Raw genomic sequence first — 15735 nt, forward strand, 5'->3', positions numbered from 1 at the left:
CCACCAGGGAAGCTGCCAGTCCTGTCAGGGTGGGGGCTGTGCGGGAGGACTTCTTTTTTCGTCTCTCACACCCAGCGTAGCACTTCCATAGCCCTGCATTAGATGGGCAGATGTGGGCGATGAAACGCGTGAGGTGTGCTGGAAGAAGCAGAAGCCGGGAGGGTGCAAGATATCATGTGTCTCTTTTAGAAAGAGGAGGAAAAATCTTCCTGCTTCCCAGTGGAGAGGGAGAGGGCTGGTCAGCAAGTCCCTGAGACAGCTCATCGTACCAGCCAAGACCCAGCATCAGGACCAGACAGAGCAAGGTTCAACCCCCTGCTCTGCACCCTGTAGCAAAAGCTAACATTTACTGATTTTTCTATAATGGGTTTTTCATGCGTACTCTGATTCAAGCCCTTTGCAAATCATGTGAAAGGAGGTGCCACTTCAATTCACATGTGACTCAGGTGAGATTCTGAGAGGTAGAATAATTTGCCTAAGGCTGCACAGCTAGTGGAGAGAAAGCTGGGCTTCAAACCGAGGGTGGTTTTTTAAAAAGCTTGGTTGCTGCTGGGATCAAAAGGAACTGACAAGAACAGTTAGAGGAGGAAAGGTTTATTGGGGAGCTCATGATTTCAGAGGTCGCAGTCCAAAGATGGCTGACTTGATTCCTCGGAGCTTGAGATGAAGCTGAATATCATGGCGGAAGATATCGGGATGTGGAGGAAAGTGGAGGAAAGTGGCTTGCGACATGGCCATCATGAAACAGAGAGAGAAAGTCTAAGCTTAGCTCACAAAATATAATCTCAAAGGCATGTCCCCCATGACCACCTCCTCTAACCACACCCTACCTGCCTATAGTCACAATACAGTTAATCCCTATCAGGGGATTAATACATTGATTAGGTTAAGGCTCTCAGAATTCAACATTTCACCACTAAACTTTCTTGCATTGAATCACACGTGAGCTTTCGGGGGACACCTCATATGTAAGCCATAACAGATAGTCAGACTCCAAAGATTCTGTTCTTCACTTTACAACAAGTGCAGCAATTTATAGAATCTTCTGGCTTCTTGGCCATCTGAATTTGGGGAAGTCACCTAACTCCTCTGTCCTTAGTGTTCTGCACCTGGGAAATGGGGAGACCGAATGTTGTTTTCCCAGGTTTCTAATGAGGATTAAATGAAATGACATTGGTAAAGATTTTAGCCAGTGAATGGCTTATAATAAGATCATCACTCATTCATTTATAAATATTTATTGAACACCTGTTATATGCCAGGTACCATGATAGATATACAAGCTAGCTTTACCAAAGGATGCAAGAACATAGTCTCAAATAATTTCAGCTAGTGATGTGTGTTAAAAAGAAAACACAAGGGGTCAGGAGGGCGACTGTAGAACCTTGAGGACCTACCTCAGCTGGAAGTGGAAGGTCTCATTGAAGAAGTTGCAGTGAGTCTAATTCCCAGAGGGAGGGGAGGTGAAAGAACGTGAGTCTTCTAGTTTAAGGGAAGAGCAAGTTCAAGGCCTGAATCTGGGACCAGAAAGAAGGCTGGCATGACGGGAGCAGAGCAAGTAAGCGGGTAGTAGACAGGACTGAGCCCAGCGTGGGTCTGGGTAGCCCATGGGGCAGGGCAGTGGACAGTGTGGGATGTCCTTTGGAGGACTTGGATCAAGAGAGCATAATGCCACCTGATTCATTTATTTATCTTACATGCAGCTTTTGCTGCTGTGTGGGGAATAGAATTGGGGGGCAAGGATTGACGCCAGGAGATCAGGATTATACGGAGAGATGGGCAGGCTAGAGCCAGAAGAGAGTAGTAAAACCACACTTCTCTAAATGCACACTTTGATTTCAGATGGTTTTCTTATTTTTAAAAATTTTAATTAATTTTTTTATTTATATGTGACAGCGGAATGCATTACAATTCTTATTACACATATAGAGCACATTTTTCCTATCTCTAGTTGTATACTAAGTATGTTCACACCAATTCCTGTCTTTATACATGTACTTTGGATAATAATGTCCCTCACATTCCATCATCATTTCTAACCCCATACCCCCTCCCTTCCCCTCCCACCCCCTGCTCTATCTAGAGTTTGTCTATTCCCCCCATTCTCCTGCTCCCTATCCCACTATGAATCGACCTCCTTATATCAGAGAAAACATTCAACATTTGGTTTTTGGGGATTGGCTAACTTCACTTATCATTATCTTCTCTAACTCCATCATTTACCTGCAAATACCATGATTTTATTCTCTTTTATTGCTGAGTAAAATTCCAATGTGGATATATGCCACATTTTTAAAAATCCATTCATCTATTGAAGGGCATCTAGGTTGGTTCCACAGTTTAGCTATTGTGTTATGCAACCTAGTGGTAGTTTTCACAGAAGTACTAAGCCTTACTCAGGGCTCCAGCTTTCCAAAAGTGAAGTGTAGGCTCTCTGCCTGACACTGTGGGCATGTTTCTTCTGCCATCTTGACATGGAGCAATGTCGACTGATATTAACAGTTTCTTTTTAGCTATGAGATTTTATACCTTTTTGAGGAAGTGTTGGGATATAACTGCATATCTCTATTTTATGACATCAGTCTGGATTTCTGTATGGAACTGGGATAGATAAACTGTTTTTTGGTAATTGTCTAGATAAAAAAAATTATTTTTGTGGGCCTCCTACCTCTTGTCACAAGTACTCAGCTCTGCTGCTATAAAGCAAAAGCTGCCATAAGCAATGCATGAATGAATGGATATTCTGTATTCCAATAAAACTTTATTTATAAAACATTATTACAAAAACAGGGAGTAGGCCAGATTTGACCCCCTCACGGTTTGCCAACCTCAGTTAAGGAATATAATTTATGCACATGACCCAAATAATTTTTTCCTATAAATCACTTGAAGACATTTTCCTCACTCTTTTGTAAAAATAGAGTGCATCTTCCATATCTGTGCTTATCTGAAAGGCAGCAGAATACAACAGACACTAGTATGGCAATATGTAAATCAATGGTTGTGCAACTGATGTGATTCTGCAATCTGTATACGGGGTAAAAATGGGAGTTCATATCCCACTTGAATCAAAGTGTGAAATATGATATATCTAGAACTATGTAATGTTTTGAACAACCAACAATACAAATTAAATTTTTAAAAAAAGAAAATCAGTGTTTTTCAAATCTTAAGGATTCTTTTGGAGGTAATTCAAGGGACTAGAGGAGGTGAGGGTGGAGGGCCTAGGGACCCCGCTTCTTCTTAAGCCAGGAGCCCTTCTTTGATCCATGTTTTCAATGTTCATTTTTAAAATTGGTATTCTTCAGAAGAGTTTGAGCAAAAGTACTTGGGAGCGAGAAAAACCAACCTGAAAACCATCAATACTGTCCAAGTGGTTGAAGATCATCTCTCCCTCCACATGTTTATTACAGAGGCACTTGTTACATAGATGGTCATAGAGAGGTTCACAGAGATTTTCTAACTGGATGGCAGGGGGCAAGGGAGAGGAGTAGAGGGAGAGTCTGCTTTTTGAAGTGGAGGCAGCTAGGCGGTAGGTCAGGCTCAGTCTTGGAGAGGTGGTACCATACAGTGGCTTGGACTCTATATTCAGTTAGAGTTGAGTTTCCACTCAGTCACCTATAGACTAGAGTAGTGATTGATTTAACTCTCTGATGATCTATTTCCCCAACTGGAGAACTGGGATGATAGCACTTCCCTTCCCAAGCTGTTGGGTGGATTAAATGAATTGATTTGTGCAATTGGCCTCATACATGGATAGATGCTTAAAAAAATATTGGTTTCCCTCTCCCTTCTCCCTCTTTGTTCTGTTCTAAGGGGTGTGGGATGAGTTCAAAGGCTCCTTCCTCCATCTCTTTTGTGTTGACCCCAATCTCCCCATCCCAATCCTTTTTCTCTTCTCAGGATGTGGCCAGGTTCTTCGAGTCCCAAAGGGTCAGATTTTGTTGGAGAGTTACCCCTTAAATGCTCACTGCGAGTGGACCATTCATGCCAAACCTGGGTTTATCATCCAACTGAGGTAAGGGTTGGGGTCACAATTGAGAAGCATCAAGGAGACCATAGTGGCATGGACCAAGTTCACCATTAACACTTTACTCTTCACCCCTGAAAAATACCTCCCTCTTTTCTTCCAGGGTAGCAGAGTGGTTGCATCACCCCTAAGATTTCTACTTAGTTTTTCCCTTCTCTAGTTGTGGTGAGGCCGGAGGTGATTCAGATTCCTGATCCTGTAGGGTACAACTTTCAACAAACATTTTCTGGGGGGATGAATGTACCCTGAGTTCCCGCAGGCCAGCTCTGCCATCCGGGAGGAGCAACATGGTTCCCTGAATTGGAAGGACCCAGCAAAACCTTCTCCATCCTTATCAAAGCAGGCCTTGGTAGCTGGTGTCCCACACCATGAGGACCTGGGGATTGGGAGTGAGCTGATTAATTGGGCTTTCTCAGAGGAGGGCTGGTTCTAGCAGGAACTTAGGGGGTCACAGTCTTCTGCTTAAGGGGCTCAGGACTGGGTCTCCCAGGATGCTAAGGCAGGTGTTAAATGCTGCATATTAACATTTCAGCAGCTGAGAGACCAAGATAGATGTTCTCTCAGAGCCTCTAAAAAGCTTCTCCAAGATCCAGGAGAAGATCCAAAAAGAAATAGCCCCCAAAATAAAATGTTGAAGGATTAAGAAGCACATTACCAGCCCAGGAGAGAGGCCTGATTTCTTTCCATATTTAAACTTGGGCCTTCTGGCCCCAAGTAATGATAATCATGAAAACACTTGGAAGCATATACACAATATTTAGCTTAAAAGCTCATCAGTCATTCCCTTTCTGTCACCTGCCAGGCTACCACAAAATCTATTTTCTTGCCTGTAAAATAATTTCGGGGCCACCCATCTCCCTCTGTCCCCAGAGCCCCCCTTCTACTCAGACCACGCGTCTCACTGGGATTCTGTCCAGGCTCCTGACTGGGGTTCCTGCTTCTGCTTCTGCCTGCTACCGTCTCCTCCTCTCAGAGTGGCTAGAGTGGTCTTTTAAGGTCCTAAATTCCAACAGCACCTTTGTGTTGAAACCTTCTAGTGGCTTCCTGTTGAGCTTGGAATCAAATATGAACCCCTCACCAGGCAGCATGCTACTGTCCCCTTCACTCAAGGATGTCCCCTGGCGGTATCCTGAATTCTCCTTCAGTTCTTCATGCCAAGTGCACTCACAGATTCCCCCACTGGACCACTCTTAGGCAGGACATTTACAGGTCTAGCTTCATCGCATTGCTTCCTCTCTACTAGGGTCTACTAAGTCCCTTGGAAAGGTTTTCCTTGACCACAGTGTCAGAGATGAGACTCTCACTTCATGCTCTTATCTGGTTCATTGTATTCATGGTGCTTAGCATTCACTGGATTTGCCTTTTTTGTTTGTTTGTTTGTTTGTTTTTTCTGCTCTCTCATTGCTTATTGTCTGTCTTCCAAAGCAGAGATCCATCTCCATAAGGGCAGGTCTTGAAGAGGCCCCAGGATCTTAGCACTGCCCAGGGCCCACCTGTTTCTTCTGTCATCTTCTCCACCCACAGGTTTGTCATGTTGAGCCTGGAGTTTGACTACATGTGCCAGTACGACTATGTGGAGGTCCGTGATGGAGACAGCCGCGACAGCCCCATCATCAAGCATTTCTGTGGCAACGAGCGGCCAGCTCCCATCAGGAGCATGGGCTCCTCGCTCCATATCTTCTTCCATTCAGATGGCTCCAAGAATTTTGATGGCTTCCATGCCATCTACGAGGAGATCACAGGTAAAGACCACAGAGACAACTGTGTAGCGTTTTATGGTTTGCTCCAGTAAAATCTGCTCTAGGTAAGTCCTTTCTCTCTTCACAGACTTATTAAAACCTAGCATGTTGCATTCTTGGAAGCAACCTACACACTGAGAAAAAAAAGGGAGAGAGAGAAATGGCAAGGCATATTTCGGAACCAGAACTAGAAATTTTTATCTTCTTCATATAAATAATGTGGGTAGAGCACAGAGAGACTGTATAATGTGTCCAGGTCACACAGCTATAATGGTGCAATCAGCAATTTGTACGCAAGCAGTTTGACGCTAGAGCTTACAGGGGGCGGGCACTATGGTAAAGAATATTGTCCTTGGATCCTTGGCAGATCAAGCCGTGTGACTTTGGGAAAATTCTTCTCTCTCTCTCTGGGCTTCTGTTTCCTAATTATTGTTAAGGAGATGGTAATAGATGCTGGTCCTTAAGAAGACTCTAGAATAGAGGAAGTGGTTAGCACAGTGTAATGCACAGTAAGCACCAGTAGCTGCCAACCCAAGTGTACCCTTGGCCTCCATTAGCCACCTGTAAAATAGGTCTCGAAAGTCTTAAACTAATCTGGCAAACTTGATAAGGAGCTCAAGCCTGACTTTCAATCCTGCTCTCTTTGGCGTATTTGGAAGTAGGATTTGGCCAAGATGAAGTACTCAGTCCTAAGGAATCAGCCTGGTTCTCATTGTTCTGAGATCAGATTGCAGCAGGTTTTACAAAATAAGCTCAGGCTCGAAGGTTAAGTTTTTAAAAATACTGAATAATAATAAAAACAAACTAGCGATGGCCTTCTCCTCATCATGGCTCCCTTAGGATGAAAGTTCTGATGTGAGTCTTAGGAAAGCGGGGGTGGGTGGGGTGGGGGAGTGGGGTGGTGCTGGAAGGGGGTGGGGTCGGGGGGTAGTGATAGTGGTGGTAGAGTCAGGGTTTCTGCAGTCCCCTCCATTCATCTGCCTGTTCCTTAGCAGGATGCCCACAGCAGCTCTCAGCAGTTGTTCCTGTCTCCAGTCCATGCCGGGCCCCATGGGGCTGTGCAGGGCCTGGGAGTTCCAGATGATTTGCTGCTGTGGGTGGTCGGTCCTTGTCCCTAATGACACCCTGCTGGTCCCCTGTGAGGTGGTCTGTCAGGCAGAGCCAGCTGTAAGGGAGGTTGGTTGGGGGCAGTGGTGGCTCACCAACCTGTGTGCCTGTGATGGAGGGAGGGTCTCCCTCTTATGAAATGGTCTCCTCAACTCCCTGCTCCCCTAAGAATCTAGGAAACACTAGCCTGCCCTGGCAAAGAGCCAGCACCATTTCTGCTCCTCACATACTCCATTTGTCAGTTTATATCCATTATTGCCTCTGGCTAGGGTCACCTGTCTCAAACCTGCATATCACAACCCATGCTTCAGAATCCCTATCACCTTGTCCATCCTTGGCTAAACCCTTTCTCTTGCTTCAGTGAGCTGTGACTTTGCCCTTTTATGACCACTCTGTAGCACTTTCTGTTCTTTTTTGATAATACACTAACTGCACCCTGCTTTGGGTTACAATTGTATATTTTTCTTTACATCACCTTGACCTGGTAAATAGAATCTCCTATTTGTCTTTGTGTCTCTCTGGTACCTTTCACAGAGCAAGCTCTCAGTACATATTTGTTCCACTGAATCGAGGGATGCATTTCTTCCGTCAATGTAGGAATGGTGATAACACACGCATAGGGTTTTTCAATGTCTTTTTGTAGAAAATATAGTCCTTAAGGTGCTCTGTAAAGAGCAGGTTATGAGGTCAGATAAGCTTGGGGAAGACTGAATGTTATGTGCATTCTTAGAACTTCATAATGCATAGGGCGTTAAACTGAGAGGTTCTACAGCAAAGCAGTTTGGTTAATTACCATTAATGCCAGGAGCAGTTCCCCAGTACATCTGAGGCCAGAACCTTTATTGAGTTGAACTTATATCAACATCACAAGGACTAATGGCTACAGAACATATGTTTGGAGATTCTCAAGTACACCTTTAATGGTGTCATAAAGATTATCTTCCAGTGACTGTCTCTTTTTTTTTTAAGGGTGATCTAAAGCTACCCAAGGATGCTTACCCATCCAAGAGATGCAAAGCATGATTCTGCTTTCATTTATTTAATGCTCCAGTTTATTTTTTGGTACCAGGTATTGAACCCAAGAGTGCTTAACCACTGAGCCCCATCCCCAGCCCCTTTTGGATTTTATCTTGAGACAGTGTCTTGCTAAGTTGCTGAGGCTGGTTTTGAACTTGGGGATCCTCCTGCCTCTGCCTCCTTAGTCACTGGGGTTTGCAGGCTTGAGCCACAGAACCCAGTGCTCCTGTTTATTTTTTGTCTTATGTCCCTCAGACTAGCGTCGCCTTCTGGGGGCCTCAGAAAGATCGAATAATATCAGCAACCTCTGACATGTAACGAGTACCTACGTGTTTTAGGCATTAGCAGGTCAGGGTAACATGAATTCCGTATAAGGAATAGAAAACCACCAAGACTTCAAGAAGCCTCCAGGCCTGGAGAGGAGGCACTTAGGGATGCACAGTGGCACTTAGGACACCTTATGTCTTACAGCGTGCTCCTTGTCCCCTTGTTTCCATAACGGCACCTGCCTCCATGACAAAGCTGGATCTTATAAGTGTGCCTGCCTGGCAGGCTACACCGGGCAGCACTGTGAAAACCGTGAGTATGCCTCCTGGGAGGAGCTGAGGAGCCTCGCGGGTGGGCCTGGGAGGGCTTTGGGGCTCTCGGGGTTGCTGTTTCTTGGTGTCTAGGACTCTCTGTCCAAGATGGCGCAGGGTGTGGATACAACTGAGTGGCCTCAGAAGGGCAGGGCTGCTGGAGTACCAATGTTTGCCCCTTGACATTTCTAGCCCAAACCTATTGCAAATACCTCTCAAAAAAGACACAGCAGTCTCACATACTATTCAGACCTCAGGAACACCGAGGAAACAGTCAGCTGTAGAAAGCCACCGTTGTCAGCTCTCCTGTGGTTCAGGGTTTGAGCTCCCTGTCCATCCTAAGGTCTGGAGTTTCGAATTGTCCTCCAGGGCACCATTCATGGGTCCGATGTGGTGTGGGATAGTCTGAAACCCTACATGGAGCATGGTCAATATGTAAGGTGACCACAAGCTCCAGTTTTCTGGGGACAGTTTGTCTCAGTGTGTGCATTTTGTCTAAATATAATAAGATCCTCACTCACACTTAAAGCTTCCTGAATTGGGTGGCAAATAACATGGGTATCCTATAAGGATTAGATGAGGTTTGTTGAGGCACAAACTAATGTTTTCTGAAGGACTGCTGTGCATTGGGAGTGTGGAGAGGCAGGGAAAGAGGACGCCTTGTCTTTCTCTGAAGCAGCTTCTCCCGAGTTGGTGAGACCCGTTTCAACCTCCTTTAGTAGTTCTTGGGCAGGCCTGGAAAGAAAGGGGGTGCAGGGGGTGGTTATATCCAGGAGAGCTCTCCTTGTTCTCAACCATTCAAGCCCTGGCCCAACCTTCTGCCTGAGCCAAATTCACCCCTTCCCTTTCCCCTTCCCCTCCCTTCCTCTTTGTTCTAGGATAAAACCTAGGGTCTCCAGCATATTAAGGATGCAATTTACCACTGACCTATTCTCCCAGCTCCTGAGTCATGTCATGACTGTAACATTGAACTACTCAAGTTCTCTAGTCTTATAGCTGTGCAATAATAACCCCCAGTCATCCAAACAGCAGAAACCAACTCAAGAAAATAATTCACTTCCAAAACAGGAAATCAGCATGTGATTTTCCTCCACTATTAGACCCAAGAAGAGAGAAGAGAGACTTGAATGTGCTGAGTGTGAACAAGTCTCTGACAGATCTAATCCTTATCCTTAGGAAGTGTCATGCCGACGGCTGCATGTGGTAGCACCATGAATGACCAGCCCCTCTGTGTGGTGCCAAGGACTGTGACATTTTAACCCAGTAACCAGAAATAATTGGTAGGGGTATCTGATAACTAAAACCATGTGTATGTCTTGTGTGCTAATAGAAGTTTGAGACCCAAAATTGGTGTCATGCACTGAAACCATCACCCTGGGATGAGAGGTGCAGAACAAGAAAAGTCAAAATTTGGGGAAGAGCTGAAGGAGTACAGTTTCTACCCTGGGCAGGGTTCCTCCAAGCAGATCCTGAGATGAGAATGAGTGTACAAGTGAGGTTTCAAGGTCAAGCTCCCTAGAGAAGCTCATAAGGGAGGGGACAAGGAATCAGGAAGGGAATGAAGCTAAGTAAGTGTGAGGTTTCAGGTGAAATCCCAGCCCCAGTGTTGAGTGGTAGTGAGACCTGGAATATAAAGGAAGTGCAGGCTAGGGGACTGGGCTGTCCTGTCCACACAACAGTGAGTCATTGGCTAAATTCCATGGGGAACTAGGGGACATGAACTGGGCCCACTGGCTTTCTGTGCAGGTGGATAATGTGGTTCTTATTCCTGTGGGCAGTTCTCTGAAAGTAGCAGGTGCAGACAATATTGCAGAATGGGGAGGGGTCCCTGACTATGCCACTGAGTTCTGCTGAAAGCATCCCTTGCTCTGGAGTGGCACGGCGGGTTTGAGTGGAACTCTGGGAGAGGCTTAGAAAATGATGCTCCATGGTCCCCGCCTCATTTGAGGCTGCTGTGTTGTGTGCAGGCAAATCAAGGAACCAAGGCTTTCTCTTTACATCAAGAAATTGTATGTGGTGTGATTCTTCTCATGGCAGTGCTGGACCTTGACCCTTTATATTCAAAGGGACATGATGGCAGCTAGAGTAGCTTAAAGGGAATGCTTAATGAATTCAAGAAACTGACTGCACAATATGACGGCTTTGATAAACAGGTAAAATTACAAAGAAGTGAAACATCACCAAATAAGACCAGATGCCTTTAAGAAGCTGTTTTAATTCTTCCCAAAGTTATGACTAAAATGTGCCTGGATAGCGTGTGAATCAAATATGGATTTCTCAGCATGATTATTCCACCAAGAAAAAATAAACATCACGAAAAATGAATGTAAAATAAGGCATTTTGTAACTTGATTCATACAGTATCTGAAATCACTTTAAAACACCAGCATAGATGGGCAAGAGAATTCTCCCCTGCCAGTTTATATATATATAGTTCAAAAACCATAATTCCTCAGCACGGCGCAGTTACAGCTGGGTGAAGATATTCACAGTGGAAATCTGATATGTCATTTGCTAGCATCCTTATGGGGGTCTAAATGTTTATTATTTTCTATAAGATGCAGGTTTATTTTTTTCCTGTTAGGAAGTTTGGCATGAGTTCTAATGCACTCCGTGGGGGAAACATCACAAAAATTAGCTGTGGCAGTTTACCTTATAATTTTTGAACAGATCTTCGTCATTTTTCTTTTCAGAGCAATCTGTCAGTTAGAAAAGCAGAAAAGAGAAAAAATATTAATTCTGTTTTCCTCATGAGGATATCAATGTACTGGAACAATCTCTCTAGAAGGAATTCTTTCAAAGTGAAGAAGAAACCCAAGCACTCTCAGATTCCCCCAAACTCTCAAATGCCAAAATTGGACTAGGCAATTATTTTTGAAAATTAGTTTTAAGAGCACCAAGCTCAGGATGCACATGATTTCTGTCTTTGATTTATGTGATATCAAATTTGATAAGAGGAAACCACTTCTAGATGCTGCACTCAAGTCTTTGTGGAAAATTAGATGCTCCTTTTTGCATATGAAAGATTTAAAGCAGAGGATGCAAGATGCCATTCCTCATCAGATCCAAAACCAGAAGTGAGAATTGCACATTTCCCATGTAATTCATCATGTCTCATGGTGGCTCTTGCAGCGTGACTTGGTAGGACTCCAGGTGATTGAGTGGTGAGCTCTGGTGACCACTGTGTCCCATGATAAAGTCATTTCAAAGGTCTTTCCTTCCTGATATGGCTCATCAGTCTCTCTATTTTCAGGAAAGTCCTTGATATAAACTAACTTTATACATGTGCATGTTCTTAAGTAGGGTCCAATAGAAATAGGTTTTCTACTTCCTTGAAGAAGAAACCAAAGGTCAAATAATACAGAGGTGTGTGAAATAAAAAGAGAATACTATTTTCCCTGACCAATCCTGGTTTCCAGGAAAACCACTGGTAGAAACTGTGAACTTCTTTCTATGTTGCTCCAACCTATGATTTCATATATCCTTATTTTAAGCCAGTGGTTCTGAGCCAGGGGTGATTTTGCCCTTCATCTCCACTCCTGGGTGGCACTTGGCAATGCCTTAATCAATGCTGGTGGTTATAATTGTGGGGGTAAAGGAGACAATGCTGGCCTCTAAAAGGTGGAGGCCAGTATGCTGCTAAACATCCTACACGAACCAAGACAGCTCCACCACAGTTATCTAGCCCAGAGCCAGTGGTGCCAAGGTCAAGAGATCATTTTACCAAAGTGCATTCAAGAATACATACAATCATTCAACTCATTTTCAATACCCATGTCATGGATATTTTTTCCAGATGGGTCCATGAAACGATTCCTGAGTATTCATTGTATGCATGAATGCGCTATCAAATATTCATCACATTCTTATGATGGATTGATGGATTTGAAATTGTTTAAAATTTTTTTGCTATTATGATGAGAACTGCAATGTATATCTCTACATGTGAACAAAAAATTTTTGTAAGATAAATTTCTAGATGTTGAACTGTTGGTTCAAAAGGTACATGTATTTATTTATTTGTTCTTTTTAGATATACTTGATAATAGAATGTATTTGACATTATACATACATGAAGTACAATTTTCCATTCTTGTGGTTGTACATAATATGGAGTTACACTGGTCATGTGTTCGAATATGAACATAGGAAAATTATGTCTGATTCATTCTACTTTCATTCCAATTCTCATTTCCTCTTCCTTCCTCCATTCCCCTTTGTCTAATCCTATAAACTTCTATTCTCTCTTCCCACCCTGTTTTATTGTGTGTTAGCATCTGCATATCAGAGTGAACATTTTGGCCTTTGGTTTTGGGGATTGGCTTATTTTACTTAGCATGATAGTTTTCAATTCATTTACCGCAAATGCCATAATTAAATTCTTCTTTATGGTTGAATAATATTTCATTGTGTACATAAACCACACTTTCTTTATCCATTTATCTGGTGAAGGGCACCTAGGTTGGTTCCATAGCTTGGCTATTGTGAATTGAGCTGCTATAAACATTGATGTGGCTGCACCATTATAGTATGCTTCCTTTAAGTCCTTTAGGTATATGCTGAGGAGTGGTATAACTGGGTTGAATGGTGGTTCCATTCCAGGTTTCTGAGAATCTCCATACTGCTTTCCAGAGTGGTTTTACCAATTTGCAGTCCCATCAGCAATGTACGAGTGGGGGTACATGTATTTAAAGATTTGAGAATGATTGCCAAGAAGGTCATGAAAAGGTTTTACCAATCTACGAGATGAGCCATTCATTATAAGCACCAGACCTAGAAATAAGAATTGGGATCTGCATTTCAGAAACAAAGGTCTACTCTTGTCAAAATGGAAATGGGTGTGTTTTTCAGGGGGTTCCACTGGTCTGAGGATAGAGAGTTCTTGTTCAGACTTTGGGAAGTGGTGGATTAAAGGAGAAACAATCAGCTAGGTTTGGCCTCCTCCCAGTGGTCAAGAGGGTGTGAAAGGCCTGGGACACTCATCAAGGGCTATTACACCCCCACCCCCCAACCTCAGCTTTCCTAAAATGTTTTCCAAGGAGGTAAAACTTTCCTCTGCTCTTGAGTGACCTCCTCAGAACCCTGACAAGGGGAGTGGCCCTTCCTCAGCCTTGAGGCCAGACTTACCCCCTGCCAACACCCTCAGTGACCTTCAGCCTCCCTGGGCCACCATGTAAGAAACTGAGACCCCTTCTTTCCTCTGAAGTTTCCTGTTTCTTTGTATGGAACACAACAACAAAATAAGTCCTCAAGAAAATGGTCAGAGTCTTGTTTTGAAAAAGTGGAGAGCAAGGGATTCATCGCCTGCTCCAGTTTCCATGTTGTCTTTGTTCCTCTGGCCCAGTTGACGAGGCCGGGCTTTCCCCTGTGCATCCTAATGAAGGATGATGAAACGGGCTAAATCTTGGGGGCACAATGCTCACACTGCAGGCTCTGACGCGCCTTTGAACAAAACAAACTGGGCTCCGCCAATTAAGGGAAAATGGTGAATCTGGATTCATTTGGGTTTGGAGACCCAGAAGGTTTCCCACTGGCCTGTCCCAAGGACTGAGAAGAAAGGAGCCCAGGATGAGAGGCACACTGTCTCCTTATGCTTCAAAGAGGTGCCCTGCATTTCTCATTGGAATAAGTGTTTGGGAACTTTGAGATGTTCATGGAAACATTAATGTTGATGCAAGTGAGATTGTTTGGAGACCCCTAGTGGGTAGCAATCATCTCTTCCCCAACTGACAGGTAAATAAGGTGCTGTGTGCTCACTGGATTAATGCAGACGATTCTGACATTTTTCCAATAAGGTATTGAAAAACTGCCTTTGTCTCAGGTCCAAAGACCTCTCTTAGCCTCAGTATCTGGAAGACAGGTGCATCTCTGACTTCTGCTAGATGGTGCTTGGAATGTGTAGTCAGAAAGATCTTGGATTGACACTGAATCTGAAATTGACCAGCCAGATGGTCTTAAACAAGTCATTTAACTTCCATGAGCCTCAATTTTCCCATTTACAAAGTTTAGCAAAATAATACCAAATACCTCTTAGGGTGTTTGTGGGACCCACAAAAGGCAGAGTTGAGGAATAAGAGCTGTGAATCTTATGACTGCTTCTGGCCCTGTCTTAAAGTTGTTTGAAATTCTGGCAGAAAGCAGAGGATTCTCCAGATAAGGCATTATGGCAACAACACTAGTTTCTACAAGGTGATGATTATGAAAAAGTGGAGAGCAAGGGATTCATCACCTGCTCCAGTGGTTTAAGAAAATTCCCTAAAAACTTTCTGAGTTTCCTCTTGAGTTGACCTTCACAAGTCGTTGCTGGACCCTTAATATTGCTACCACTGCATCAGCCCACAGGCAAGAAAGACCTGGTTTTAAAAGGACAAGTAGATGTTGCTGGTGTTATTGTCATAAGAAATCCTGGGTCCCAGGGGAAAATATGCCCATTGAGTGGGGAGCCTTTGCCACTAGGATAGCCTGGAGAGGGGATTTTCAGACATGATAAATGCAAGAATGTCATGAAGGAACTGGATTTGGATACTCAGAGGAAGGTCACCCAAAGCATTGTGTTATCTGACCAGCCTCTGTTCTCTCATGGGGTTTTGGTAGTCATCATTTAACACACAGTGGGATGTGTGCCTGTCCCTGTGGTTATTTTGGAGACCTGGGTTTTAGAGCATCAGTTTTGTTAGAGGGATGGGGAAGAAAAAGGAAATGAATAACCTGGCATAAGAGGGTATAAGAGTTATGAGTGTAATTCTATGGAGAATGGTCTCAGGGATCCATAGTTATTATTCACAAGCACTTAATGATCCAGAGCCTTGAGACTGGAGGAGCCCCAGGAAGACTATTAGCTGATAGACTGCTGACTTCGTACACAGTACCTGGGGCTCCCACCCACTCATTCTTCCTAACAAGGCAATGAACCTCTGAACTCCTTTTGGTATATTCAGAGGGACACCTTCCATTTGGATTTAGATCCAAAACATAAGAACTATTACTGAACACAGTAGAAGCTGCCCTTTAACAATTGTCAAGGTGTGTGTGTGTGTGTGTGTGTGTGTGTGTGTGTGTGTGTAGCTCAGAGGGAAAGTTTTCTTTTTTTGGATCAATGCTTGTTCCTAATTCTACACAGACCAAGTGACATCTAAGTTATGAACTCTGCTGGGCTGCAGAGACTCTGTGGCCTCTTAACCAAAGCATTGCTGTTGCATGCAGGGTAAGGTGCTTGGGGTTGTCTTGTCAAGGGTGCATTTGGCTAGTCAGTGAGTATTTTAGC

General features: G+C 43.9%; 1 pseudogene; it reads left to right on the forward strand.

Moving 5' to 3' along the window:
• The window catches only part of LOC143387991 (inactive serine protease PAMR1-like), a 73385-nt pseudogene that overhangs the window by 36299 nt on the left and 21351 nt on the right, over nucleotides 1-15735 (forward strand).

This window comes from Callospermophilus lateralis, unplaced genomic scaffold (genome assembly GCF_048772815.1).
Source record: "Callospermophilus lateralis isolate mCalLat2 unplaced genomic scaffold, mCalLat2.hap1 Scaffold_183, whole genome shotgun sequence".
Lineage (NCBI taxonomy): Eukaryota > Metazoa > Chordata > Mammalia > Rodentia > Sciuridae > Callospermophilus > Callospermophilus lateralis.